Below are 27815 nucleotides of genomic sequence, written 5' to 3'. Positions count from 1 at the left end.
TGTGTCTTGCTCTTGAAATCACGGGTTTTTACCACGCTGGTTTTAACTATTGAAAAGACCAATCTAAACCTCAAATCTATGAGTATTTAATTCTTTTCTGAGTAACAAGTTATCTAAAAGCTGAGTTACTTATGAAATAGAAATTAAGTCTGGAAAACAAAGCATGCTGTGTTTTGTGGAATAGAGAGGGAGGAAGAGAGAATTGTGTACTCTTCAGTGACCTTCAGTACATCAAATTCAAATGTTTCCAACACTGTTTATAATTCTATATTGGCATACGTTTAGAGGGAAAGAAACATATAGGAATTGCTGTACTGGATTAGATTAATTGGCCATTTAGTCCAATATCCTGTTTTCAATATCGGACAATACCAGATGGATTGAAAATACACAAGAAATCTCACAATGCAACGTGCCTAGCTTCTGTCAGTTAATAGGTTAAGCCTTGGAACATGAAGCTTTGAATTTATTATCAGTCTTTTGGAAAAAAAAAAACCCAAACAAAACCAAAGAAAAAACAACCCCCCCCCCCCATGCTTAATGTGAATGTTTTCTCCAGACTCTTGTCTCAAAGAGGAAAGCAGACTGCAGTAATAGATTTATTCCCTTCAGACCAGAAGGCTGTTTTTTCTGCTGAGACAGAGTGGCTCCCAACTCCCCTGTGGGAAGGCAGAACTTCTCCCCCTTTCTTGGTGCACCATCACAGCAGTGTGGAGAGCTGCTGCTGTTTGTCTGAATTCCATAGTCGGTATTTAGACAAAGTGTCATAATGGATGATATATAAAACTCCAGGGCAGGTAGAGAGGATCTGTTATTCATAATATCTGTGCATTGGCTGAAACCTGGGATTTTGAGTAACTTGATGAATAGCAATGCTGGAGTTTCTGATAAAAAGCAAACCAAAACTCCTAAATGTGTTTGTGACACATTTAACTATGCATCGAACAGGGGAAGACAGCTGGGTCGCCACTTGCATGGTGCTGAATACGCAAAATTGGCACAGATGCTGAGGACTGAAGAACCTTGAATGGGTGGCCTTAGAGGTCTTTTGTTCCATCTACAGTGGACAAATGCTGAGTTCTGCTTCACACCTTCTCCTGTTAACCTGGATACACTAGCTACCCATCACATCCACCCTTGGCATACAAAGTTCACTTCCACACTTGCTTTATAGCAGAATTGGACACATTGACCTCAGTACTGTGATCTTTTCAAGGCCAGTATAAGTACAGTGAGTTTTTAAGGGCCATTTGAGAATTGTTCAGTGGGGAAAAAAGCAAACTCAAGTTTCCCATATGAAAAAAAAAAAAAATTCTTATTATACAGAAGCTGTGGAAAAAAGAAAGGTAACTTAAATTAACCTTTTGTTTTTTTCAAGGTCTCTTAGTGCTTCGCTTAAATTCACGTATAACATAATACACTGGGTTTTTATGGTAGCAATGTTCATAGTTTAAATTAACGTCCCTAGAGCAGACATAGTACCTAATTAAGGTTGAGCAATGTCTCCTTTGGGGCCAGACTGACCAGAAATTCCAGCAGGGTGTGGTTGTGCCAGGGCAGGAGCAGAAGCGCAGGACTCTGCTGCTCCCATAGTTTGTAGGGCAATTCGCCACCGTGTCCTTAGATAATTTCTTAGTCCTTCCATGGTTGGTGCTACGGCCAATTCAGATGAGGGTTGCAGATAGGACTTCACTCTTCATGGGCACTCCTGAGAGGAACACCCTGTTTTCTGTGATCTAGAAAACCCTAATGAAGAGCCATGTGCTTTACTTCTGGTTATCTTTACCATGCTGCAGAAGGAACCCTGTGTGCTATTGTCAGTAGGATTAGTTATGGAGAACTTTGCATGAGTGGACATGGGAAGAGCTGGTTCATATAGAGGTGCTAAATAAGCGGCAGTAATTCCAAAATGTAAGAAGTAGATATCATCCAAAATGGAAAACAGTAGCTACAAGCTAGTTATAAAAGAGAAATAATCAGTGAGTTAAATTTCTGTTAATGAGCTGCTATTATAATACTAACAAAGGCAACACAAAAGCATAAAGGCTATAAAAGAAAAAAAAAGGCAGATCAATTAGGGTTTGGACAGATTAAAAGAATCAAATTGTTCCATGGGTTTAACTCTACATGTTCAAGAATGAGCATGTCTTAAGGTGAGATTCAATTGAATAAACCACACTTATTTATTTCGTGGAGCATCCAGAACACACTTAAAATGTGGTGCTAGAAAGCTCTTCTGGGTAGGCCCAGACAACAAGCAACTGTAAATCAATGCTAAAAAGTTGGAGGCTCTTACTACAGAGGCAAAGATAGTGATCCCCATATTCAAGTTTTCCTGAGACACGCCATCAGGAAAGACTTCTGCTCCCTTTTTGCTTTTGACAAATGTTAACTTTGAAATGCAGCAGAGGAAAAGCCTTCTAGCTGTAGAAGTTGCTTGATGTTGTTGCAGGAACCGTTGCTGAGGTTTGGTTAGAAATTATTATGTATATAATATGCAAGTGCTGTTTCTCCCCTGTGTATTCAGGATAATGATGGTGACATCACAAAATATCCTGCAGAGTATCCTTTGCATAGTGTACCAGGAGAGCAGTGTGCCTACAGATACCCTACCAAATGGTTTTAACAGAAACTGTGGTGGGAACAACTGGGAGATGCCGAAGCGGCTGTATTACGGGAAGCTGTTGAGACAGGTAAATGGAGTTGGCCTGTCTTCCCTGTCTTTTTCCATCTTCATAGCCTGGCATCAAATCTCTGCTGTCCAACCTTCTCGTTAGCTACGCCGTAGTGACTTTGCTAAACCTGTTAGGTGGCAGTCCAGGTCACTTTCCAATCGAGATCCCATCTTATCCTGGCAATTAGTGGGACTTGTCCTGTGACTCCAGCAAAAGAAGTTTCTGCTAGTGCACTTAGGGCAAATGCCTTACAGCTGGAGAAGTGTCATTAGAATCATTTCTTAAAGGAAATAGCTGAAAAGCAAAGACTATAACATATGATTGTGATGTGCTGTTTTAAGGCATGCAGACAGCTGCTAAATAGAATAACCCACATTTGTAATAACATTACCAATTCTCTGGTGATTGCTGATAAGCTAGATTCTCTGCCTTGTTCTGATGGAGGCCAAAGCCTATTTTTTGCAATGCTTGTAGGACTGTGGCTGTTCCCGGCATGGAAGTAAGGGCAGGTGATTGGTTTAGCTGGTTGGTACCTAGTGCTATAAGAAAAAAAGAATAACAGCTGAAGGCAAAAAATTCACAGGACCTTTTTAATCTTGCTTTGTGATAAAACTCAGTCTGATAGGGAGTGTTCTTGTGGCTTTGCTTAATAAGGTTTGTGAGACGATCTTTATCTGTCTGGTCATGTAGTACATACTATACTCTTTGGAAGGTCTGCCAAGAAAGACTTATGGTAATATATTGGCAGCATGATACAAGCATATGGAGCAATACCTCTGAAGCATCACCCACAATGATAGGCTGTTTCCCAGGTGTTAGCTGAGCAGTTTTAATAGTTGCTTTCATATGTTGTTGTTCTGATGCTGGATATGGATTCAGTTATTGATTGTAGTATTCCCTGGTTGCTGATTTGATTTCTCTGCTGTGTCACACATTGCTACTTGTACTGGGATAACTGAGTCATGACTAAGAAATATCTACAGGTGTCACAAGCCTTAAGTTAAACCCAATCTTGCAGAACACTGATGACTATTCCAAATGTCATCTTGAAATACACAAGCTAGAGAGCAGAGGTATTAAGCCAGATTAGATAGTGATGACCAGATAAATTTAAGTGATCTCTAGCAGTTAAAAATGAAATGTGCCCACCGAAACTTCTAAAAAAGATATTCCTAACTATGTTCCTATAATCTGTAACCATGGATTGAACGATGAACCCAACAAAATTATTCAAAATTCAGGGTTGCCAGCTCCCTTTTTTTCTATCTGTAAGGGGTTACATGTTAACTGATTGAACTCTTCTTTCCTGTACATGAACAAGTGCCACAGGAGCCATAATTATTCAAGTATGATTTGAGAGTGTTTGTTTAAAACAGTTGCATTTTTTTTTTCCTGGAGTCTACTGCATTATTCCTTCTTTGGGTAGCAGAAAATGGATTCTTTTGATTAGACAGATCAAATGTCTGCTGAGACCATATGAACATAATGCTGACTGCAGGCAGGATTTACCTTGGGAGCTAAGAGGATGAAACACCCCTACTACTATTAATTGGCATAGCCTACCCACTCTGGGCTATACGAAATGATATTCACCACATGGCTCTGTAGTCCTTGCCCTTCAAATTGGGGCTGTTCCCAGCCTTGTGCACAGGAGGCTCTTGGGGCAAATGTGTGCATTTATAATTCTTGTTCTATGCCTGCTCTGTAATAACCTGTGCTTCGGAGAACAGTCTTGTCAGTAAAGGTTGTAGCGGCAGAACACTAAGAAAGTGGACAAAGAAACTCTGAGAATGGTCAAAGAAAAATTGAGAAACTAAAATATCATAAAAAATGATTGGAGTTTGAAAGACAATGTGGAATATACATAGCAAAACCCTCTCCGAATGCTGGGTGGTTAGGTGTTTCTTGGTGTTTTTTTTTTTTTGTATCTTCAGTCTGCTGCTTCAGCATCAGGATATCTAGTGATGAGGGTTGATTTCATATCAATCACCACAGCTTTCTTGCAGTGAGGATAGTATGTGTCATTGCATCTATAAGAAATTATTTCTACCAGGACAGAGATAATGGTTTACAGTACATCAACTTGGTTTCGGGATCACACAAGACATAATTTACATGAGCTCTCATGACAGATAGAAAATGAACTGTAGGTGCTGCTGTACTCATGGAAGCTGAGACCAGACTAGAATATTTTTTTAGTCTGAAAAGGCTCTGTTAAAGGGTTTGTATGATTTCTAGGGTTTCTTTGCAGCTTAGAGCTGGCATTATCTAATTCAAGAAGCATTTTATGACTGGCCCATTTAATTAATAAAAAAGGTGTCTCAGATCCTCTGTAAAGATTTAATCTTTGGCTAGCTCCAAGGGCGATTACAGTACAGAATAAGTTAGGTCTCGGGCTGCCCCAGCACCTCAGCTACCATGCACAGAGATGCAATGGAATTAGATGCATGTACAAGTGTGAATGGACTTTTTATTTCTGGTTGTTTCAGTAAAAGCTATGGATCTGGTTGAGAAGTTTCAGCAAGACTCTGTAACAGGCTAGTGCTGGTTTTTAACTGAAAGTTATTACAAATTAACCTAGCCATGAAAGGAGATGGCAGTGAGTGACAAGCTTATTATGAAAAATTTCTTCAAAAGATCTGTACAGTCCAGGGTTACGTATGTTCAAAAGCACTGGATCATAAAGACAGAATTGGTAGTTGCACACCATGAAGCCTGCTGAAGTCAGTGTTGTGTAAAATTCAGCTGGTTTTGACTAGGGATCTAGAATCGCAGGAAACTGCACTTTTGGTGCTTCCTTTTGAAAATGGTGTAGGGAAACTGAGTTTATAGAGTGCACAAGCAAAGATTCGGGGATAGTCACTTAGGAGAGAAGATTTAAAGACCCAATATATTGATGTCTGGTGGGGTTTGAGGTGTGAGGATGATGTGGGGAAGCATGTACCTGTGTATGGACACTTGAGTGTTTTTGGGAGGAAGAAGTCGTCTTCACTGCAGTTCACTTCACAGGGAAGTTTCCTGTAACTTGGAGTAATGGAAGAAAAAGAAAACTGGAGCAAGTAGCAAGAAGGCGGCTTCACAGTGAGAGGGATCAGCAACTGTTCCACAGTGTTTCAGGAGAAACACCAGTATCCTTATTCTAGGGGATATTTAAAACCCAGAAGCTGTTGGAATCCACAGTGGAGAAGGTTGCTGCTCTGACACAGAGCAAGGAACTGAATAAGTCCCTTTTATTTATCCTGCTTGGAAAAAAACAAGTTGGATTTCTGCATCCCAAGCTGATGGCAGAATGCCAGCAGACCTAGGAAAACACTGTCAGTAAATAAATTTGATTGGCACTTTGTGAGATTTGCGCAGTGTGAAAACTAATGATATCACATTTAAAAAAATGTTTTAGAAAGTAACTGTTCCCATAGAAAAGCTCTCTAGATAAATATATGGATCTGCTTCATTTTTGAAAAATGTTTCCAAGACTGACAACTTGGACATGTGTTGTGGCTCTGACTGCTGGAAATTTTATCTATTTTTGGAGTACCACAGCGCTGGACATAAGGTCACAGCAAAATCAAATTCAGTCTTAGCACTGTCACTTATTATAAACCTCAGCAATAGATGAGATTCAAATGCGATTTCAGTGACCCTAGAGCTATGGTTTCCAGTAAGCTTACTATTTGAAGGCGATTAACAGTTCAATGAGAGTGGAAGTGTAGCACAAAATGTGATATTTGAAAATCTTATTAGAGAACCAGTCCTGTAATTCATGGTGAGAAATGCATTTGTTCAAAAAGTGAGGAACTATTTTTAGCACCTGCACAAAATTCAAAAGGAAAAGAGATTGATACAGTGTGTGCAATTAAACAATCAAATCTAGTGCTTAATTAAATTGTTCAGTTATAAGATGCTACGCTTCCTAAAATTTCAGAAATAATTATTGATCATCAAATACTCTGCCACTTCTGGGTTTGTCATCAGCTGAAACTGGTGAATTATTCATGGATTTTAATTTAATACAGTAAATGCTCTTTCTGGTGATCAGTATCTGTGTAAAAATGTCTAAATGTAAGTTGTTTTATTTCTTGTTGTCTCAGTACAAGCCCTGGCTTGCTCACACTGCGTGCTTGTCACTCCAGAGTAGGACAAGTCCTGCAGTCTTTTCCCAGACAAAATACACAATAGCTTCTCTGGAAGGTGGTGCATGAGAAAAGACGGTTTTAAAGTATAGAAATTATGGGATAAGGTGTTTTTTTAGTTTAATAAGCTAAACGAGAAAGGAAAAATCCTTCACAATCAAGTTTCCTTGGAAGAGAAAAGGCAACAACAACTGCTTTAATTTACCACAGTATTTGCATATTTTGCATTATAGTTGTGCAAACAGGAGAGATTTAATCCTGCCTGTAAGCATATCTTCATAAATGCATTATAAAGCCTTCCAGAAAGAATAAAATCAGCTGAAAATATACAGCCCTTGGTAGGCATATCAAATTTATTACTTGTACTCTGTTCAGTGAATATTTATAATCAGCACACATTTGCACTTCTTGGTAAAAGCATTTTAGCAAACTTTACATTTAAAGACCTTTTTTCTTTCTTGTGTCAATTGGGACTTTTATGTCTGAGCCCATACATGTGAGTGTATTTTTGTGTCTATATGCATGAAGAATGAACCACCAGAGTGAGAAAACAAAGAGCAGGTTATTGGGTCAAAAACTAACTTTATCAACTATTTTCAAATTTACATGGAGTTTTCTCTCAGTGCTTGGAATCAATGTTAAGGTGAGACCTGCTTACATGCCATGATGGCAACAATAGTTTCTGTGGTGATGTAAAGCATGGTTTATTTTAGCTCTGGATATTACTCCTTGTATTAAAAGTGGCAAAGCAACTATGCTGAGACAGAGCAGCCCCCCCCCCCCCCCCTGTTTCTCTAGTGCTGCAATACCTCTGTGAATGATGTAACTCCTATAAAACTAAACTTCAGGGATAATATTCTTGTTAAGCAAGCCCTTTGATTTCTGGGAAGACAGATGAGGGTTTTGGCACATCCATGCAGCCTGCAGATACTTTATGTGGATGTTGAATTTGCGAAATTCCATCCATCCAGGGACTGTAATTATCTCTGTTAGAAGCGCTCTCTCTTCTCCCTGTGAGGTTTGAATGGTTTCAGACATAGGTGGGATACGTGAACCATTCCAAAACTGGTATTTTGAAGTGAAAGAGGGCTGTCAGGAAAGCATGAAAGACGTTGCTATCTTTTCTGACTGCTCTGGGTCTGTATGGACTATTACAGAACTGAATAAGGATGTGAAGTGTAGGCATGTGGCTTACATGGAGGACTCCTCCTCTCCTGCCCCTGCCCCCCCCCCCCCCAAAAAAAAAAAAAAAAGAAAAAAGAAAAAAAGAGAGAGAATTAGAGTCCGGGCTGAGTGGCAGGTTGTTGCTTTTATTTCTGTCAGGGAGATTTATGAGGAGGTATCTTTCTCCTTCAGTTGTGCAGTCAGTTTTGATAGTTCCTCCCCACTGGCTTCTTCAGATAGTTGCCTGCCTGTTGTGTATGTAGCTGATGTATCTGTTGTCAGCCAAAAGGCTGGATAGAAGATCTGTGAGGGATCAGGTTGAAAATGCCACTACTGAGAAACACCTTATTTTTGTCCAAATCTGTGAATGGCAATATTGCACTTTGCACCATGGAGCCACTCTGATACTGTTGTCACAGACCTCCTGTAGCTGCTAGGATGGGGTACAGATGGCCTTCTTCACTGTAATCTCCACAGAAATTTCACTTGTTTGGTCTACTGCATACATGCTTGATGTCTTTCCAGATACACCACATCTATGAGGGCTGAGGGGATGGGAAGCTCACAACACTGTTGTGTGAGGAAGCCAGAGCAGAAGGTAACAAAGCCAGCGCTTGCTGCTACACCATTAACGGGAAGCATAAAATACAGCTCTGGGAGATCACATGCCTGTCATTATATCCTGGAATTTCTGCAATATGTTGGCAAAGCAAGGTTTCTATGGGTAAATCCTTCTTGCTGTTCTAACCTTCAATTACTATCGAGTTCTTGTGCAATTTTGTATTTGGAATAGTGATAGAGCTTAAGTATTCTCAAAATAGAAAAATGTATCTTAAAAAAAGCATACAGTTGCTTTTTTGCTTTGTTTGAAAGCCCTGGTTTTCTTTCTACAAGTGGGAAGTGTGTTCATCACAAGTGAGAATGTGTCTAGGCCAAGTTACAGCATTTGACTTTCAAGTATCATTCCAAAACAGACAGCCACTTACGGCTCCCTGTAAACAAATAGGCAGAAAAACAAGATTTTTAAAGAAAATCATCACAAAGGAGAAATGGCTTAGACATTGCAGTAATCTAGGGTGCTTTGTCTGCTCTTCCTGTGGAGAACTTTATAGCTTGTTTACTATGCTGAAATCTGTCTCTCACTTTACCAACTGCTTCCCAAGATGTTGACTTTGTCTAACCATGTCCCCTTCATTCTTCACTGTTCTATTTCTTTTCCTGCCAGGATTCCCAAGTTTTGTTTGCATACTTGCAATATGCATCCTTTGTAATTTTTTTTTCAGCACAGTTTTCTACCTCTGCCTTCTAGTCTAAGTGGTCATTGCCAAAGACGGTAGGCTGTGCAACAATTTTGTCTCCCGTCCATAAACAAGGAGACAGTAATTACGCCCAGATATTGGTTTAGTGGAGAGAGATGGTGCAGATATACAAGTGGCCTCTTCTTTGTTGTAGTGTTTTCTATTTAGTATCAAATATTTGAGGCCTAAGTTGTCTCAGAGTTGATGGATCGACAGCAGCGATGAGTATTGTGACCAGTGGAGTCATGAGATAGACATATAAGCATGCTGTGCCTGAAAGACAAAAAATAACATATGTTAGGGTTATAAGCCGGCAACAAGCCTCTGGCAAGGTCAGCAATGGCTTTTGCTGTCTCCAGGCTATTGTTTTGCAGTTGTTTGTGGTGATGTTGGTCTGACTGCTTTAGAGAAAGAAGGCTATTCTTATCGTGAATGTAGAGCTAGTGAATGGGTCCATGCAAAACCAGACTTTGAACAGATCTGTGTTGTTTCTAAACCCACCTGCCCTTAGATAATTGAGCTGTGCTGGTTTTCAAAGGGACCCCAGGTTATGTTATGAACTGCAATCTTTTGTTCCTTATGGTGCTCAGGAAAGTTAACAAATCTCCCTCACATTCATTCTTTTATGCCAAGGTGAACTTCTTTAAATTCTTGTGAATATTAAACACTAAATTGATTTCATTTTAGAAACTGTTTGCACAATGATTTTAGTGAATTTCACTAATCTATTTAATCGCTTACAAATCTGGTGTGCAGCAGTGACTGATGTACTAGTTGCTGCTTTCTGGAAATGCAGGCATATTTCGATGTGATGAGTGTACTATTGATTAAGGAATGAAGACTGCTGATGACTACAGAAACTATAGATAACACATTTAAAAGATACAAAATACCTGTGGTTGAATGTGACCAATATATATCCTGTCTCTTGTGAATATAGTCAGGAGGGTCTAATTTCAGGCGATCAAGATGTGAAAAGTGTGTGACCTCACTACTAGCAGCAGAACAAGTCAGAGTTCAAGGGAGTATTTGAAATAAAATGTATACAACTGTAAACTGCAGCCCTGTGAGCTCAGATAGGTAAGAGGTTTTGTTTCTGAAGTCTGTTTTTTAGAGCAAATGTCATCTATAAAATAATGGGCTTATTTCTACAAGAAATTCAGATTCCCTAGTGCTTTTTCATGCAAAACCCCCAGATATTCCAGTAAACTTGCTAACGTGACAGAATAGTTGAGGGGTATGAAATTATCCAAACCAAAATGAGGCAAAAAGCTCTGAATTCAATTACAGGCAATAGTAATCTGATGCTTGTCCCATCAAGGTAGCATGGCCAAGCCACGTGGCAGCTGCTGGCCCACATCTGGCTTCTGTTCTCTGGCCTGACAATGCAGGTGCTCCTTTACAGCTGCTTCCATGAGAACTTTCTTCTGGCATGAATCCAGAATGAGGTGCAAATGTGCATCTTTGTTTTTTCAGTGAGATGCCTCAAGTCTTCTGGCCCTGAAATGCAAAAATTGCTATTGTGACTTTAGCCCAGTGATGGTTTCAGCTTATTATTTTCTCTGTATGTCTGGATTTGGGAACTGCTGTTGCTTCCTCCCCACACCTCAGCACCTGCAACTGCCCAGGGATAAGTGTTACGAGCATGGGAATAATACAGTTGTATTTGCAGTACTCCTTTCCAAGATTAGTGTGCAAGGGAATGGTGGGGAACAGACTGTCCATAACCTGACCCTGTGCACAGACACAGAGCTGGCAGAACCCTGCAGCGGTCCGTGCTGTTTTAATAAGGACAGAATCTGCTTCCTTTCCTGGGAAAGTGGAGGTTCAGACGTATGGTGTGTGGCACCCTGTTTTCTTAGCTCACCTCCTAGCATGGCACAAGTGAATGCCAAGGCAGGGATTTAAGCAGCGCTCAGTTCTTAGTGATAGTCTTAAAGAGCAGTGGTGCCAACCCTACCTCTCTTTAATTCTTCCTTCTTCTGAATTCTTTTACTGATGTAAACACTACTTAGTCTACATGGTAGTGTGGGTTTTCCTTTCCTCCTGAAACAGCAAATCAAAGCAAAACCAAACCGCTTTTCAGCAGGAATACTGTAAGATTGAAAGCAGAAAGATTTTGAATTTTCCCAGGTAAATTTTTTTTTGGAAAAAAGATAACCTATTTCATGTTGGGTTTATATAGAATTAAGATATTTTAGAATCATAGAATAGTTTGGGTTGGAAGGGACCCTTAAAGGTCATCTAGTCCAACCCTCCCCCTGCAATGAGCAGGGACATCTTCAACTAGATCAGGTTCCTCAGAGCCCCATGCAACCTGACTTTGAACAATTCCAGGGATGGGGCATCTACCACCTCTCTGGGCAACCTGTGCCAGTGTTTCACCACCCTCACTGAAAAAAAGTCTTCCTTACATTTAGTCTAAATCTACCCTCTTTAAGTTTAAAACCATTACCCCTTGTCCTATCACAACAGGCCCTACTAAAAAGTCTGTCCCTGTCTTTCTTATAAGACCCCTTTTTAAGTATTGAAAGGCTGAAATAAGGTCTCCCTGGAGCCTTCTCTTTCCCAGGCTGAACAACCCCAACTCTCTCAGCCTTTCTTAATAGGAGGGGTGCTCCAGCCTGCTGATCATTTTCCTGGCCCTGCTCTAACAGGTCCATGTCTTTCCTGTGCTGAGGGCTCCAGAACTGGATGCAGCACTCCAGGTGGGGTCTCACCAGAGCAGAATAGCGGGGCAGAATCACCTCCCTTGACCTGCTGGTCATGCTTCTTTTGATGCAGCCCAGGATATGCTTGGCTTTCTGGGCTGTGAGCACACATTGCTGGCTCATGTCGAGCTCTTCATCCACCAGTACCCCCAAGTCATCCTCCGCAGGGCTGGTCTCAAACCCTTCATCCCCCAGGCTGTCTTGATACTGGGGGTTGCCCTGACCCGGGTGCAGGACCTTGCACTTGGCCTTGTTGAACTTCATGAAGTTCACATGGGCCCACTTCTTGAGCTTTTCTAGGTCCCTCTGGATGGCAACCTGTCCCTCAGGCATGTCAACCACATCGCTCAGCTTGGTGTTATCTGCAAACTTGCTGAGGGTGTAGTCGATCCCACTGTCTGTCATTGGTGAAGATGTTAAACAGTACTGGTCCCAATATAGAACCCTGAGGGACGCCACTTGTCATTGATCCCCATCCGGACACTGAGCTGGTGACCACTACTCTCTGGATGTGACCATCCAACTAATTCCTCATCCACTGCACTGTTCACCCATCAAATCTGTATCTCACCAATTTAGAAAGAACAATGTTGTGGGGAACCATGTCAAAGGCCTTGCAGAAGTCCAGATGGTAGACAACATCCATAGCTCTTCCTTGTCTACTGATGTAGTCACTCCATCATAGAAGGCCACTAGGTTGGTCAGGTAGGACTTGCCTGTGGTGAAGCTATGCTGGCTGTCTCGAATCATGTCCCTGTCCTCCATGTGCCTTAGCATAGCTTCTAGGAGGATCTGTTCCATGATCTTCCCAGGCACTGGGGTGAGGCTGACAGGTTAGTAGTTCCCAGAGTCCTCGTTTCTACCCTTTTTAAAAATGGGTGCAACATTTCCCCTTTTTCCAGTCACCAGGGACTTCACCCAAGTGCCATGACTTTTCAAATATCATGGAGAGTAACTTGAACTACATCAGCCAATTGTCTCAGGGCTCTGGGATGCATCTCCTCAGGTCCCATAGACTTCTGTATGTTTAGGTTCCTCAGGCAGTCACAAACCTGATCTTTTCTTACAGTGGGAGGGTCTTTGCTCCCCCAGTCCCTGTCTGGCGATCTATCCACTTGAGAGGTGTGGGAAGAGAGTTTGCCAGTGAAGAATGAGGCAAAAAAGTTGAGTACCTCAGCCTTTTCCTCATCCGTTATTGCCAATTTGCCAGTCTTGTTCATCAGGGTGGGTAGGCTTTCTTTGACTTTCCTTTTCTGGCTGACATACCTGTAGAAGCCCTTCAAGAAGCCCTTTTGCTGTAGTTGGCCCAGTCAGAATATGTTATATCAGTTCACTGTGCATTTGTGTCTGCTCGGCTTCCATGGTCCCATGTAGGAGTTTGATTTTTGCATCTTGTTTTTCTGTTCTTTCCCATTTTGGAGAGTCCACAAAATCAAAAAAGCTTTTTTTTTTTTTTAATCTGCTATCTACTAGTAATCTTAGCATGTGAAAATCTGAGATCACTACTTCAGGTCACAAGCTTGATTTAATTAGCATTCCATTTATTAAAATATTTTTGCTAAGGTGTATCTTTCCATTTAGAGATATTGCAAGGAGCGGGGGAGGGAATTCTCAAAGCACTGATTAGCAGGTAATGTCAAATCATAATTCTGGCATGACTTACTAAAACTACAGAGTCAGGGGTCTATTTGGATTTTCCCTATGCATTTTTCCCATTTATTTTCTGGTGGTAAAACTTGGCATGTATAGCTGCAGCTTGGGAGCAATGATGTACCAAATATTGTTTAGATTTTTTTGTGATCCTTTACAGTTATATGACCAAACAGCATGACTACTGCTGCTTTTGTGCTTTTATAAGCTTTCTGGCAGTTCTGTGGCAAAACATTTGTGGGTAAGTAATATTTATTGTTTTTTTTTTTTAATCAGAGGATAGGATAGCGGTGTTACAGACTTGGAAAAGCCCCTACTGCTGAGTTTGGACCACATTGCTATACCTGGACTCCATATACTTGCCTCTCCCAAGCTTCCTGAAATGAAGCAAGCTCCAGGCAGTTGCATCTCACCTTTGTGGGTGTCATCAGGAGGTGCATGTCCTCCATTTAGGATCTTCTCATACAACTGAGACAGTGTCTTCCACAGCTTGGGTTAGTCTTACTTTCTTTACACTCTCTAGTAGAGTAAGCACATTTTCCAGAGGACTGTTTGGGTTGCAGCTTATTTATCTAGGATACTAGATATTGAAACAGGACACCTACAAGCTTTACAAAGGCTCTGATACCAGTCCTTCTGTACAGCATAAGAAATAGCCTGTCTATATTTTGGATACCCAAATTGGCTCTTGCTGTGTTTACTCCCAGAAACACGAGAGCAATGTGCTGGAGACAGTTGAGCTGGCTGCCCTGCAGTGCAGGAATGGTCAGAGATGCTAAATCTACACTGTAGTGTGCTGTGATGTATGTGCTTATCAGTTCAGGTTAGTTACTGGCTTTTAGGGGTCTTCATCCATTATGCAGTATAGATGGACTTGCAGAGATCAGAGGACAAGCTGAGTTCATTTTCCTGCCTCAGCTCTTTTTGTTACTCTTCAGTGTTTTGGGGTTTATGACAGTCTCTGTAACAGTCTGATTATGGTGATGTTTCTTCAAGTCTTGAAGTTTGGCCCTGACCTGTGAATCTAAAACTGCTAGCATGCTTCCCTGTTAGGTGTTCCTTTTTCCTTTCTTGGGTTATATGATGAGGCTGATAAGCCATTGAAGATTCCCAGTAGACACGTATGGTTGCCTCTCTGTGGAGTGCAGTCTGACAACCTGGTTTGTGCTGGATGGTAACTGCCTTTTTCCCTGTAAGCTTTCCAGCTAAACTCACCAACCTCAACAGCTAACAGCCTTCCTTTGTTAGCCTTGCCTCAGATGCAAGAGTCTTGCTAGTCATCTCCTGGGGGTTTTATCTCAATATGGAAGCACAAAATGCATTTGAAATGGAAAAAGAAGTTTCCAAAGCTGTTGGTAGTCTAACACAAGCAGAGGGGAGAGAGAATCCCTGTGAACAGCCGTAAGGCTTAGACATACAGACAGACGTAGACAGATTTACCACATTGGCACAAATACTTTCAATCTTTTTATAAAAAGAAAATATTGCCAAGATGCTAATGTATACACATGGTAACAATATGTTCATGAGGAAGTGTAGTTAAGTTAATTACTGGAGCTGGGCTGTATGGACTGTGTGTTACACAGATGGACTGTACGATACACAGACACTTTTTAAGTATGCAGATTCCTACTGAAGTGGCACAGCTTAATGACTCACTTGGATTAAAGCTGCTACAATCTATTGTCCCAATAATCCAGGATTTAAGCATGTATCATGCATGAAAGAGCAATTTGTAGCTGTGGAAAGTTTAACACTGTTCCTCGTTACTTGACTTTCTGTGTTCTTTATGCCCAAGAGCTGAAGTTTGAGTCTCAGCTGTGTTTGTCGCACACAAAGGCTGATTCCTTTCCTTACTCTCACTACTGCGAACCAGAACTAGCACCGCTGAAGTACATGAAAGAGGAGCCAGCTTGGGTCTCTTCAGCAATAAGATACTGCTTGTCAGCGGGGTCTGCTTAGTGTCTTGCACTGCAGGTTGCCACACATGAGCCTTGCTTGTTTTTATTCTCTGTCATAGAATGATTTGGGATAATAGGCAGACCCCATCTGTTCCCATTTTAGGATGCTTTGCTTTGTTTTTCAAAGTCTGCCCATAAATAAACACACAGAGAAAAATACTGGGTTGTGAAGCACACACTATGGGGTGAGCGCAGAAGGTCTGCTTCACATCTACCAACACCAACATGCTCACCTATTGCAGCATGTATCGTACCTGACATCCAACATCGCCTATGCAACTCCTCGAGGCCTAAATGTGAGTGTTACTGGAAAGGCCTGGGTGAATGGAAAACTAACCTTCTCCAGGAGCTGCATCCTTCCTCTCAGGTTAATCTTCCTCTCGGTATCTCCATAGCTGCACTGTTTTGCTGTGCCAGGTTCATACCGAGAGTCTGTGTGGGTTGTGTGCCTATTGTGGAGGTGATGTGAGGGGGGAGAGGGTGTGTTAGGTATCTTCTGGCACACACGTGGCTGGGAAAGTAGAATTGCTTTAATGGCACTCAAGGGAAGACACTGCTTCATCTCATCTTTGGCTGTGGTAGGGTGGGAAGGGACTTTCTGGGCTAAGGGGACAGTCCTCTATAGTGCAGCTGTCATTGAAAAGTTGTTTTTTGTTGGTTGTTTTTTTTTTTTTAAGGGGACGGCACAACTCAGGAGGACATATTTGCAGCTGCCTGTATGCCTGTAGCACTTCCTTTACTCCACTGTGAATTCTGCCCTGTGGCTTTTTAGGGTTTTCCTTATCCTGAGGTGTGACTGATTATTGCAAAGAAGCTGCCTGAGACCGTTTCTTTCGTAGCCAGATTTCTCGTATCAGATTAGCATTCTCTGTAAGTACCATGGAATGGGAGGCTGTGAACCCAGCCCAGTGCGAGTGATTGTACATTGGTATTACCTAATTCTTACAGTATTAAGGTAATTAGGAAACATGAGACTTCACAAAAATAGACAGCTCGTTGTACTGAGAATATCAAAGGCGTTTCTTCTCCCATGTCAATTTGAACAGTGCTCTTGGCTACTACATTACTGTAATCAGCTTAGCTAAATTTGTTTTGCATGTCTGATGTTAATGAATGACTGGTTGTTATTCTTTTAGGTTGAAATCCACTGCATCTGCATAAAACAGGGAAGTTAGCAGTCAGACTCCAGAAGTTGCAAGGCAGAGAGGGGGAGCAAGGAGTTGAAATCCATGCTCACAAGTGTGGGCCTGCAGGAGAGCACCCCAGCGCATGTCACTTTGGGCTAGTGCAGCAGCTGCATGTTTATTGCATCCAGGCGTGAAGAGCTTTGCAATGTGCACAGTCGTGGATTATGGCCCCATTAAACCTTTGAAATGGTTCCTTTCTGGTTACAGCAAACATTGGAGATATAACGGTTGTATGTTATGATGCCTACGAGAGCGTACCGTTAGTTCCTCTCCGGCTCTGCTCTGCTCCAGGGTGGGTCTTGCAGTATGTGGGTCTTCTGCTGTCATCATGTACGGGCATTTTCCAAATGTAGTAAATAGAAGAAATGATGGAAAAGTGAAGTCTCTGGTTAGAAACACATTTCAGCTAGATTGAGACAGTTCACACAAGATGGAATTGTAGGCAGGCTTTTTTCAGATGCTTTTCTAGTTGATCCAATTTATAATCTGTCCCTGCAAACATGCCATTTCTAATGGGTTCCATATGCCTCTAAGCCTTCCTGTTATTTCCTACTTTAAGGATTGCTCTGTTCAGCAAGAAGTCTGCCACTCTGCAGCTTGTCTAAGGGTTGTTTTTTTTAAAAAACCCAAACAAAAACTGGAAGAGGGCCTAGGATTGAATGCCACTTTTACAGTCATTCTTCACAGCTAACCTCGACCTCTATTCAGATGCTGCCTATGGTAACACAAAGTCTGTTTAAAACATATTTGCTAATGTAAACAAGGGAGGTTGAGGTGTTTTGGCAGCCAGAAGTGGCCACAGTAGTAGAGACTGTATGAGGAGCTCAAGGTGTTCACTTGCTTGTGCTACTATAGTGCTTATTGTTTTCCTCATCTATAATTAATTTTTTTTGTACACTGAGTCCCTAAACTGCTGTCATGCTGAATTATTTCCTCCCGCTTCCAGTGAATGGTTCTGTAAATACTCCTCTCGGCCACTTTTAATGTTCTGTGAGTATGGAGGCGTTTTGAAAGCTCATTGCTACTTTACTGCCCACACATTTCCCTACCTGTTCCCTATTTTGCTGCTGTCTCCTCCTCCCTACATTAATCCTCCATTAGCATCATAAGGCACCGATGAAGGATGTCAAGGTCACTCCTATGCCAGCAAGCTTTTGCGGCTATGGACAGTGACGTCTTAACATTGAGTATGCCAGTTTTAGTTTTCCTCAAGAGGAGGTTACCAGGAAAAATATCACTTCCAGCTGAACTCCTGAATCCCTATCATTTTCCTACTGAAATGAGGGAATTCTGCAAAGCCAAACACCCTGGCCAAGACTAAAGTCCTCTCCCTTCTGTGCCATTTTCAATGTTCATCCAAAGAAGGTTCCCTAGTTAAAAATCTGCTAAATTCCAAATTAATGCAATTAGTGTTTGAGGTAGCTTGATGAGATGGAAGAAGAGGGGAGCTGATCTGCCTCTGGCAATGTCTTCCCATCTCATGTAACCTCTTTTCCTCAGTTCTCTCATCTGATACTGTTTAAAAGAAACACCTCTATTTAAGGCACCTACACAGGCTTATGATGGGAAATATCAGTTAGTATGCTGACATATGAATTACTATTTTTAATTTGTATTAGACTAGCTGCTACAACTTGTAAAGTGCCACACTAGGCATTTTACAAACAAATTGTGAGAGGGAGTCCCTGCCAACACAGAGTTTATGATCCAGACAGACAAGATAGATGGATCAAACGAGAGAGAAGGCAAATGTCACCTTTGTTTTGTGTCTGCAGAAGTTGAAGCCCTGAGAGACTTGCAGTGACCATGAAATGGTGGAGTTCCATATCCTTAGGGCAGTGAGGAGGGTGCATGGCAAGCTCGCTACCCTGGACTTGAGAGCAGGTTTTGGCCTCTTCGGGGATCTGCTTGGTTGAGTACCATGGGATAAAGCCCTGGAGGGAAGAGAGACCCAAGAAAGCTGGTTAATATTCAAGGATCGCCTACTCCAAGCTCAGGAATAATGCATCCCAACAAAGAGGAATTCAGACAAAACCACCAGGAGGCCTGCACAGATGAACAAGGAGCTCCTGGACAAACTCAACCACAAAAAGGAAGCCTACAGAGGGTGGAAGCAAGGCCAGGTAGCCTAGGAGGAATACAGAAATTGTCCGAGCAGCCAAGGATCAGGTTAGGAAAGCCAAAGCCCTGATAGACTTAAATCTGGCCAGTAATGTCAAGCGCAACAAGAGAAGCCTCTATAGGTACATCAGTGATTAAAGGAAGACTAGGGAAAATGTGGGAATGGGAGACCTGGTTACCTGGGACATGGAGAAGGCTGAGGTGCTCAATAACTTTTTTGCCTCAGTCTTCACTGGCAAGTGCTCCGGCCACACCACCGAAGCTGCAGAAGGCCAAGGCAGGAACTGGGAGAATGAAGAACTGCCCACTGTAGGAGAAGATCATGTTTGAGATCATCTAGGGAACCTGAAGGTGCACAAGTCCATGGGACCTGATGAGGTACATCCGTGGGTCTTGAGGGAACTGGCAGATGAAGTGGCTAAGCTACTATCTATCACATTTGAGAAGTCATGGCAGAATGGTGAAGTTCCCAGTGACTGAAAAAGGGGAAACATAACCCTGATTCTTAAAAAGGGAGAAAAAGAAGAGCCGGAGAACTACAGGCCAATCGGTCTCATCTCTGTGCCAGGCAAGGTCATGGAGTGGATCCTCTTGGATCCATGTGCTAGGGCACATGGAAAATAGGGAGGTGATTGGTGACAGCCAGCATGGCTTTACTAAGGGCAAATCATGTCTGACAAATTTGGTGGCATTGGTGGATAAGGGAAGAGCAACTGATGTCACCTACCTGGACTTGTGCAGAGCATTTGACACTGTCCCGCATGATATCCTTGTCTCTAAATTGGAGAGTCATGGATTTGATGGATGGACCACTCAGTGATAAGGAATTGTTTGGATGGTCACACTGAAAGAGTTGCTGCCAATGGCTCGATGCCCAAGTGGACACCAGTGCTGAGTGGCGTTCCTCGGGGGTTGGTATTGGCACTGGAGCTGTTTAATATCTTTGTCAGCAACATGGACAGTGGGATTGAGTGCACCCTCAGCAAGTTTGCTGATGACACCAAGCTGTGTGGTGCGGTCGACATGCTGGAGGGGAAGGGATGCCATCCAGAGGTATCTAGACAGGCTTGAGAGTTGGGCCTGTGCAAACCTCATGAAGTTCAACAAGGCTAAGTGCAAGGTCCCGCACACGGAGCGGAGCAATCCCGAGCACAAATACAGGCTGGGTGACGGGTGAACTGAGAGCAGTCCTGAGGAGAAGGACTTGGGGATGTTGGTTGACAAGAAGCTCAACATGACCCAGCAACATGCACTTGCAGCCCAGAAAACCAATCGCATTCTGGGCTGCATCAAAAGGAGTGTGACCAGCATGTCAAGGGAGGTGATTCTCCCCTCTGCTCTTGTGAGGCCCTATCTGGGGCCTCCAACATAAGAAAGACATGGACCTGCTGGAGCAGGTCCAGAGGAGGGCTGTGAAGATGATCAAGGGGCTGGAGCACCTCTCTTATGAGGACACGCTGAGATAGTTGGGGTTGTTCAGCCTGGAGAAGAGAAGGCTCCAGGGAGACCTTATAGCAGCCTTCCAGTACTTAAAGGGGGCCTACAGGAAAGATGGGGAGGGGCTCTTTATCAAGGAGTATAGCGGTAGGATGAGGGGTAATGCTTTTAAACTGAAAGAGAGTAGATTTAGACTAGATGTAAGGAAAAAATTTTTCACTGTGAGGGTGGTGAGGCACTGGAACAGGTTGCCCGGAGAAGTTGTGGATGCCCCATGCCTGGGAGTGTCCAAGGCCAGGTTGGATGGGGCTTTGAGCAACCTGGTCTAGTGGAAGGTGTCCCTGCCCATGGCAGGGGGGTTGGAATTAGATGATCTTTAAGGTCCCTTCCAACCCAAACCATTCTATGATAGTTTCTTCAAGGTTATAGGCAGCTTCAGTGAGAGATGCATGGATTGAATCCCCACCTCCTGAGTACTGGGACAATACCTTGTTCATTAGACAAGCATTTCTCCAAAAACACTCTACAAGTTCCTCAAATTAAATTCCCCACAGAAAGAAGTCTGAATAGGAGTCAGCTTTTTCAAGTGACTTGCAAACTCAGAACAAGATATCTATTGAGGAGTCATTAAAAAATCAAGTTAGTCTCCTGAGGAGGACAGCTTTTAATTAACATAGAGCAATCTTGATTGGATTCAGTGGGCCCAATTCTTTACTGTATTTGCAGTTTGTATATTCTGAAATAACCAATCTGTGCAAGCTTATTACTGTCTAGAGCTGGGTGGGCTTGTTCTCTGTGAAAATTCAGTGTCTAGCAGCTGGGACATCAATGAGAAATGGAAGAAATGCAATTTTGCCCTTTTAGAGAAAGAATCCTCTCCCCTGCAAACCCAAGAATATTAGCATGAGATGTGGTTTGGTTTGCCCAAAACATGACAAAGGGGAATCTAAGCTTCCATGAACTACCTGTGAAAGTACTGATTCCTAGGTGTGTAGAATACTTCAGCTGATTTCTATTTAGAGGGGACAGTAAAGGAACTTAATTTTATATTTTGCCACATTAACAGCAGTTAGCTTGTCCAGACCACAGAACTATCCAACTGTTGTGAATTGGGTGGGAGGGGAACAATTGTTGTATAAGTGTCCCCAGAGATTCATATTTATTAATTCTATCTAACAGCTATTTAACATCAACAAGAATGTTGGTATCAACAAGTGACAAATAAGTACTGGAATATAATGTGTTAAATCTTGCATAGCCATCACTGACTAATGAGGACTGACCTTTGAAGCAATATATACAGTCAGTTTATTAAAGCAGGGACAGAGCAATCTCTAGGCCTTTGGTCAATCTAGGTTGCTTGGGGCTGAGGAATTTCCATTTAAAATATCTCTTCAGGTGATAAAGACTGATTCAATAGAGATCAGCTAATGAAAGTGCTGGAAGCTACTATTAAATTCTAGCTTCTGTCAGCTTAACAGCAAAAACTTTTAATGAGGAAACCATTAAAGTTGACCTAATGAATCAGAAATGCTTTTCCTTGCTGGCTAATTATAGAGTGCCTAGAATATCTTTCGACATATGTAATTTAGAAAATACAGATCTATTGAGCCCCCCTGCTCTTGAAGGAAACCTGTTGCACAGCAGAAAACTAGAAAATGCTCTCCTGGGAGGATGCAGGTTTTGACTTGGATTCACCAAGGAATCTCTATGGTCAGGAGGGCTGGCTGTAGAGGACAAGCAAACAGATGAAATTAGTGGTTGATATGTATAAATACTGCTTTGTGTAAAGTGCTATGGTTGTGGGGGAACACAGTAGGACACACAATGGATAAGAATGATTGCTGCATGTATCTGGTCTGGAAAAGAGCATTATGATAATGTCCTAGTCAGTAAAGTAGAAAATATATCAAGATATCATTTTTACACTTACAATGTGAGGTGAGGCATCAAAGGATGTCTTTGAAGATGATGTTTGCTGTTTGCTTAAAGTTTTTCTTCCATTAGCAACATTTTCTGGCAGAAATATTTTCTTTTTTTGTGACTTATGGAAAGTTCATTGATATATATTTTTTTTTCAGTAACATCAGTAACAAAACATATAACATGTTTCAGTAACAAAAACATGTATTGTTTTCGAGTAACACCCAGAAATCCAAGCATTCATCAGATTGGGCGCTGAGGAACCCAGCTAAGAAAGAGTTTCCACTAGTGTTGTCGCTTCTTGTTCTTCTCTCCACAAAATCTTAATTTCTAAATAGACAAGATAGATAAAAGAATGAAACTGTTCTTGTTTGACAGACATGATGAAGCACAGAGAAATGAAATAATTTATCAAAAGTTGCAATGCAAATTTGCATTGGAGCTAGGAACAGAACTCGGATTTTGGAAGTCTTAATTTGGAAATTGAACAGCAGCCTCAGTCTGCATGTAGGGGATGATTTATGATTACTGTAATCTATTTTCATATGAAACTTCCTGTGTTACTAGGTCTAGTCTGGGTTTTTCCTTTCAATTGCTGGTCTATGGAGCTCTGACACATATAAGACATTTCTAGGATATTCAAGGTCTTAAAGAACCCTTATAGACAAATGTAAGGTGTTTTTTTTTATGTATATATTAAAATGTGGTTAACGGTAGAAATCACAACCCAGTTTATGGAAGCTGGCAGTTCAAGAGAAAACCCGCATGTTCAACATACTATAAATAGAGACCCCTGTGTCTGACTTGCATAACTCTAAACTCCTTCCCTCTGTGATTAAGAAAAAAACCCTTGACTTAAAAACTGAAAGATGCACAAGTTGTGGATACAAACCAAGGGCACTACAGTTTTAAACTGTAGCAAAATACAAGAAACTGTTTAGAACAAAAGCCTTCTGTTTCAATACAGTGCTGTTGTCATGTTTGAAGATCTTTTATAAAAGTAACTTCTTGCTTGATTTCTCGTAAATTACTGTGGTTTTAAAGCTTAATGGGACAGTGCTGTAAGTGGCAGCAACTTTTTTGTAGGTCTAAAGTCAAATGGTTATTCTGTAGGCTGGTTTGGTCATACCATACTGACCACACTCATGTCAGCTGAGGGCTCTTAATGCCTAGTGCTGGCTGTAGCACAACTGAACTTGCAGCCTTACAGTTTTAGCCATTGATATAGGTGCCAGTGTCCAGTCTTCTGCCCCATGATGACAAAACCAGATACTCTTCCATATGCCCAGCCTGCAAACGGTCTTATTGCTGTTGATGGTTGACTGCAGCTAGGGAGCTGATGAGCCTTATTAAGACCAGACCTTTTTAAAAGATAAGCTTAATGCTTGCAGCGCCGCAGCTTCTGTCCTGCTCCAGCAGATGCTTAGATACTAGGATATCCAGCTGACATTATTTGTTGATATCTGTGGCTACCAGATTAGCGGGACAGGCTGCTCTTCTATGCTGGGCATGCATGAAATATGCCCCTACTGTGGGAGGGATGGGAAGCAGAGCTGACTGTGTCTGTCTCGCATCCTGTGTGTGAGACTCGACAGACCAGGCTCCATGCCAGCCTTCTGGAGACCCCCTTGGCATTTGAAGGGAGCCGTGATGGAGGGCAAAAACGCTCCATCTTTACGTTAAGGTAGGAACCAGGGCCAAGTGACCAAGGTGGCTGTCCCGTGTCTTTTACTCAAGAGACTTGCCATCACAGTGGTAAAGATCCAGCTGTACTTAATTTCTTAATATTTTCTTCATGCTTGCAAATGCCACATATCCAATACAAATAAATTTCCTTTATCCTCCTCTCTTAAGAATTTGAATGATTTGAATTTGGGATGCTCTTCCTTTGTTCTCTGCATTTTGAGCCCTGAGGATTATGTGTGTCCTGAGCTTCTTTGTCAGAACTTTCTTTCCTAATTGCATAATTCTCTATTATTAGATCTAAACGTTACAAGGATTCACAATAGTATCCCAGATTTTTTTTGTGTGGGGTTCAACTCTGAAGGAAATTTGCAGTGCTCTATTTTAGAAGCAACTTCAGTCTAGTCTTTCTGTGTTGTTTGAATTTCAAGTGAATACATAATTGCACGTAGAACTATTAAGAAGATTTATAGTTCTGTGTATTTCCTGTGTATTTAACATCCTAGAATTTTGCGCTGGGCCTTCTGGTACTGTTTATTTACTTAGGGTTGGTTTTAGGCTACAGGCATTAATAATTTTATGACTGAGTGTTCCTAACAGATGGCTTTATGGGCTGTAACAGCCACCAAAGAGCAGTGCTGGGAAGCAAAATGAAACCATATATAATACAAACAGTTGTGTGCAGGCTTGCTGTAGGTCACAGAAATACCTCATTTATTGAATATCCTTCTGTAAAGGAGGGTTAGAAATGCCAGCTAAGAATGGAGCCAAAGGGACTCCCTCTGGGTAATATTAGTGGTATATTATTGTGACTTGGAGAAGTGCGTAACTGGTACCAGCCAAAGGGGCCCTCCTCCCTTTTTGAGTGTCTCACTAGAAAAGACCTATAGATTCATGGCTTGTTATAAGTTAGTGTGTGTGTTTGCAGACAGTATATGGTCTGTTACCCCTGAAAATAAGAGTAGCTTATTGACTTTTGGGGAACTGTGGAAAGAGGAATGGAGCATGTGAGATAGAAAGTGGTCTGACCAGTTTGTTGCAAAAGTCAATGGGGAGAGTGATACTAGACTGTTCTTCTGTGCCCTGTAAATCTGCAGGCAGTACATCATGGTGCCTGGTGTGGAGTTTTTTCTTGTATCTGTTCCGTGTTAATGTTCTAGATCCAGCGGAAGAATCCAAGTCTGTAGGCCAGTGAAAGCTGTGTAAGATGCAGATTCACAAACCTCTTTTGATAATTAGTTTAAAGGAAAGCTTATGCATATTGCATGAAAGAATTTTATGTATATCAGCATGAAAGAAGCACATTATAGGCTTGTAATCTAGAAACCCTTTTGGGTGTATGCCCAACTCTTCTGGTGGAACTCAAAGGTCTTGTGACTCATTGGAAGCCTCTGATACTCTAAACTGGGGACTTATCATTGATCCCACAGAAGTAGTGCCAAGGCTTACCTTATCTTGACAAGACTGGATTACTTTCAGCTGCATCTCAATAACTTACAGAAATTACAGATAGCTCCTACATAAATGGCGATGTAACAACTTGTAGCACGATTAGGGGATTTCAGACTATTGCCCACCCTTTTAATGACTGCAGAGACCACAAGGGGCAGGAAAAAAGAAACCACTGGGTCTCCCAGATAACTTGACTGGCTTAGTAAAGTTGGCAGGAATTTATTATCTGTTTGTGCTTTTCAAAATACCACAGGCAAAGAGAGAGGAAGAGAGGGAAAGGGAAGAAACAAAGTGCTATGTGATTTCTTGAGGTTTAACTTTGTGGAGCTGGTCTATAAGCAATGCAATGAGGATGACTTGTAGTAAAGATGTGCAGCATGATTAGAAAAAAAAATAAAGGCACATTATGCCAATTGGTGGTAAACTTTACAGTTTTCAAATTGTACAGCCTTTGAAAATTGTGTGGTTCTTGTTTAATCATTTGGGAACACCTTGGGCCAAAGGAGCATCAATTCACTGAGTAGTTTTTACAGACCAGAGCACCTGTGTAAATTCAGTGTAAGGGAGCAGGACACTAACATCCTCTTTTTTTATATATATGACATGAGAGGAATAGAGAAGTCTGATGGTGTAGTTCAAAATGCTATATATTTGAAATAGCTTGAGTTGTGCTTATGCTGTATGAAAAAATATTTGAAGAATAAAGGGAAAATTCTTTTTTATTTAAGTGGAGTAAAATCTGAGCACTGATGTTAAGCCTTATTAGTAGATGTCAGTATGTATAGGAATGCACAAGAAAGAAAGTGCTTAATAATCTGCCATCAATTCAGGGTCTAAAATTTAGCTTTTTGTATTCCTCTGTAAGCTGTACTGTCACCAGGCTCTGATAGTTCCTCCTTTATCTGATGACTTGACCTCTTCTGAACCATTAAAGAAGATATCTTTTCTCTGTAGTAGCCTGGTTTAAAAATGTCAGTCATTATGAATTGGGTTTAAAAAAGGTTCCTGTATGGTGGGTTTTCAGTGCTGTCTCTGAAAGTTTAAGTGGTGATTACGTTGGAAGACTGGAAGCTGATTTCTATGCAGATGTCAACAAAAGCCCAAGTATAGCCCTACAGTAGGACTTGAAAGACTGGTGCACTTTACATCATATGCTTTTACACTTGCTCAGGACCAAAAGAATTATTAGCAGTTTTGGTTTGTCTATAATGAAGTCCCACTGTGCCTAAACGTGGTACTAGAGAAACAAATCCTCAAAATACTTGTCTAGAGATCATGAATGCAGTGACTGTAAGGAGACTCTGGTGATGACAGGTAGGTGCATGGAAACTCACGATGTGTAGAGTCATTCTGTGGTGGTGAAGACCTGGAGGTAGGAGTGTTGTTGATCTCTTAATCTGACAAGGGAAGCCGGTTAGTGGCAATGCAATGGAACAGTTTCTTCTAAAACCCATTCTCTGATTGTCCTGGTAAACATGACATGACCTTTGTGCAAAGAGGGGCACTGCACAATCTGCTACCACCTGATGTGCTGTGCAAAGTAGACAATCCTCTGTCCTTCCCTTAATGTCAGATGAGCTGATGGGAGGACAGCAGACTCGGGTTTGCATTTTGCTGTTGCTGGGAGCACTTACTACGTCTTTCTGTCTGGTGCCCCCCAGATCTTTGGGCTGTCTTAAACGTGGCCAGCTATTTCATGAGAGGTTTCAGCTTGCCTTGAAAGCAAGCCAAGGAAGTTTTAAGCTTTTAGTTGCCTTCCTTAAAAGTTTTCAGTGCCCTTCAGGGAAAACCTCTAGCACTTATAAATTATCTACTTGCTAATTTATAGATGCTAATTTATAGTTGAATGCTACTTGCTTTTGAATCCTCTCTGTTTTTTCTTTTGATAGCAAGTGATAAGAGAGTTGCCAAATGAAGAACATTAGCAATCCTGATGTGTCAGCTCTTGTAGATGTTTCTATCAAATAATGCTGTGATCATTTGGGATAAAAGCTAATAGGACTGCTTTCTCTGGAGGTCATTTCCATGTTACATATTAGTTTCTGCAGATTCTGATGGACTCTTCTGAGGTACCTGGATGTGTATGTTATTTAGCTTCCTTCCCTTCCCCCATCTCTAATCCACATCTAGCAAGGGCCTTTTCCAGCAGATGTTAGCGGTAGGTAACTTTCCGTGCGCTGTAGGTGTTGGATTATAAGGTCTTGTTTGGCTCCTCCCTAGGTTGGATACCCAGAAGCCACTTTTATCTTTCTTTTTTTTCAACCTGCTGCTGTGTGGTCCTTTTGAATAACCTTATGTCTGAATTAAAAAGAGCGAGGGAGTGAGAGGGGATGCTTACAAGAAGGAAACATTTTGCTGACGTTTGCAGGGTAAATGTAAACATGAGTAGTAGTGCTATGTGTATGCCTTTCTAGTACAAACAG

The sequence above is a fragment of the Buteo buteo genome, chromosome 6 (assembly GCF_964188355.1).
Source record: "Buteo buteo chromosome 6, bButBut1.hap1.1, whole genome shotgun sequence".
NCBI lineage: Eukaryota > Metazoa > Chordata > Aves > Accipitriformes > Accipitridae > Buteo > Buteo buteo.
This window is presented reverse-complemented; position numbering follows the sequence as displayed.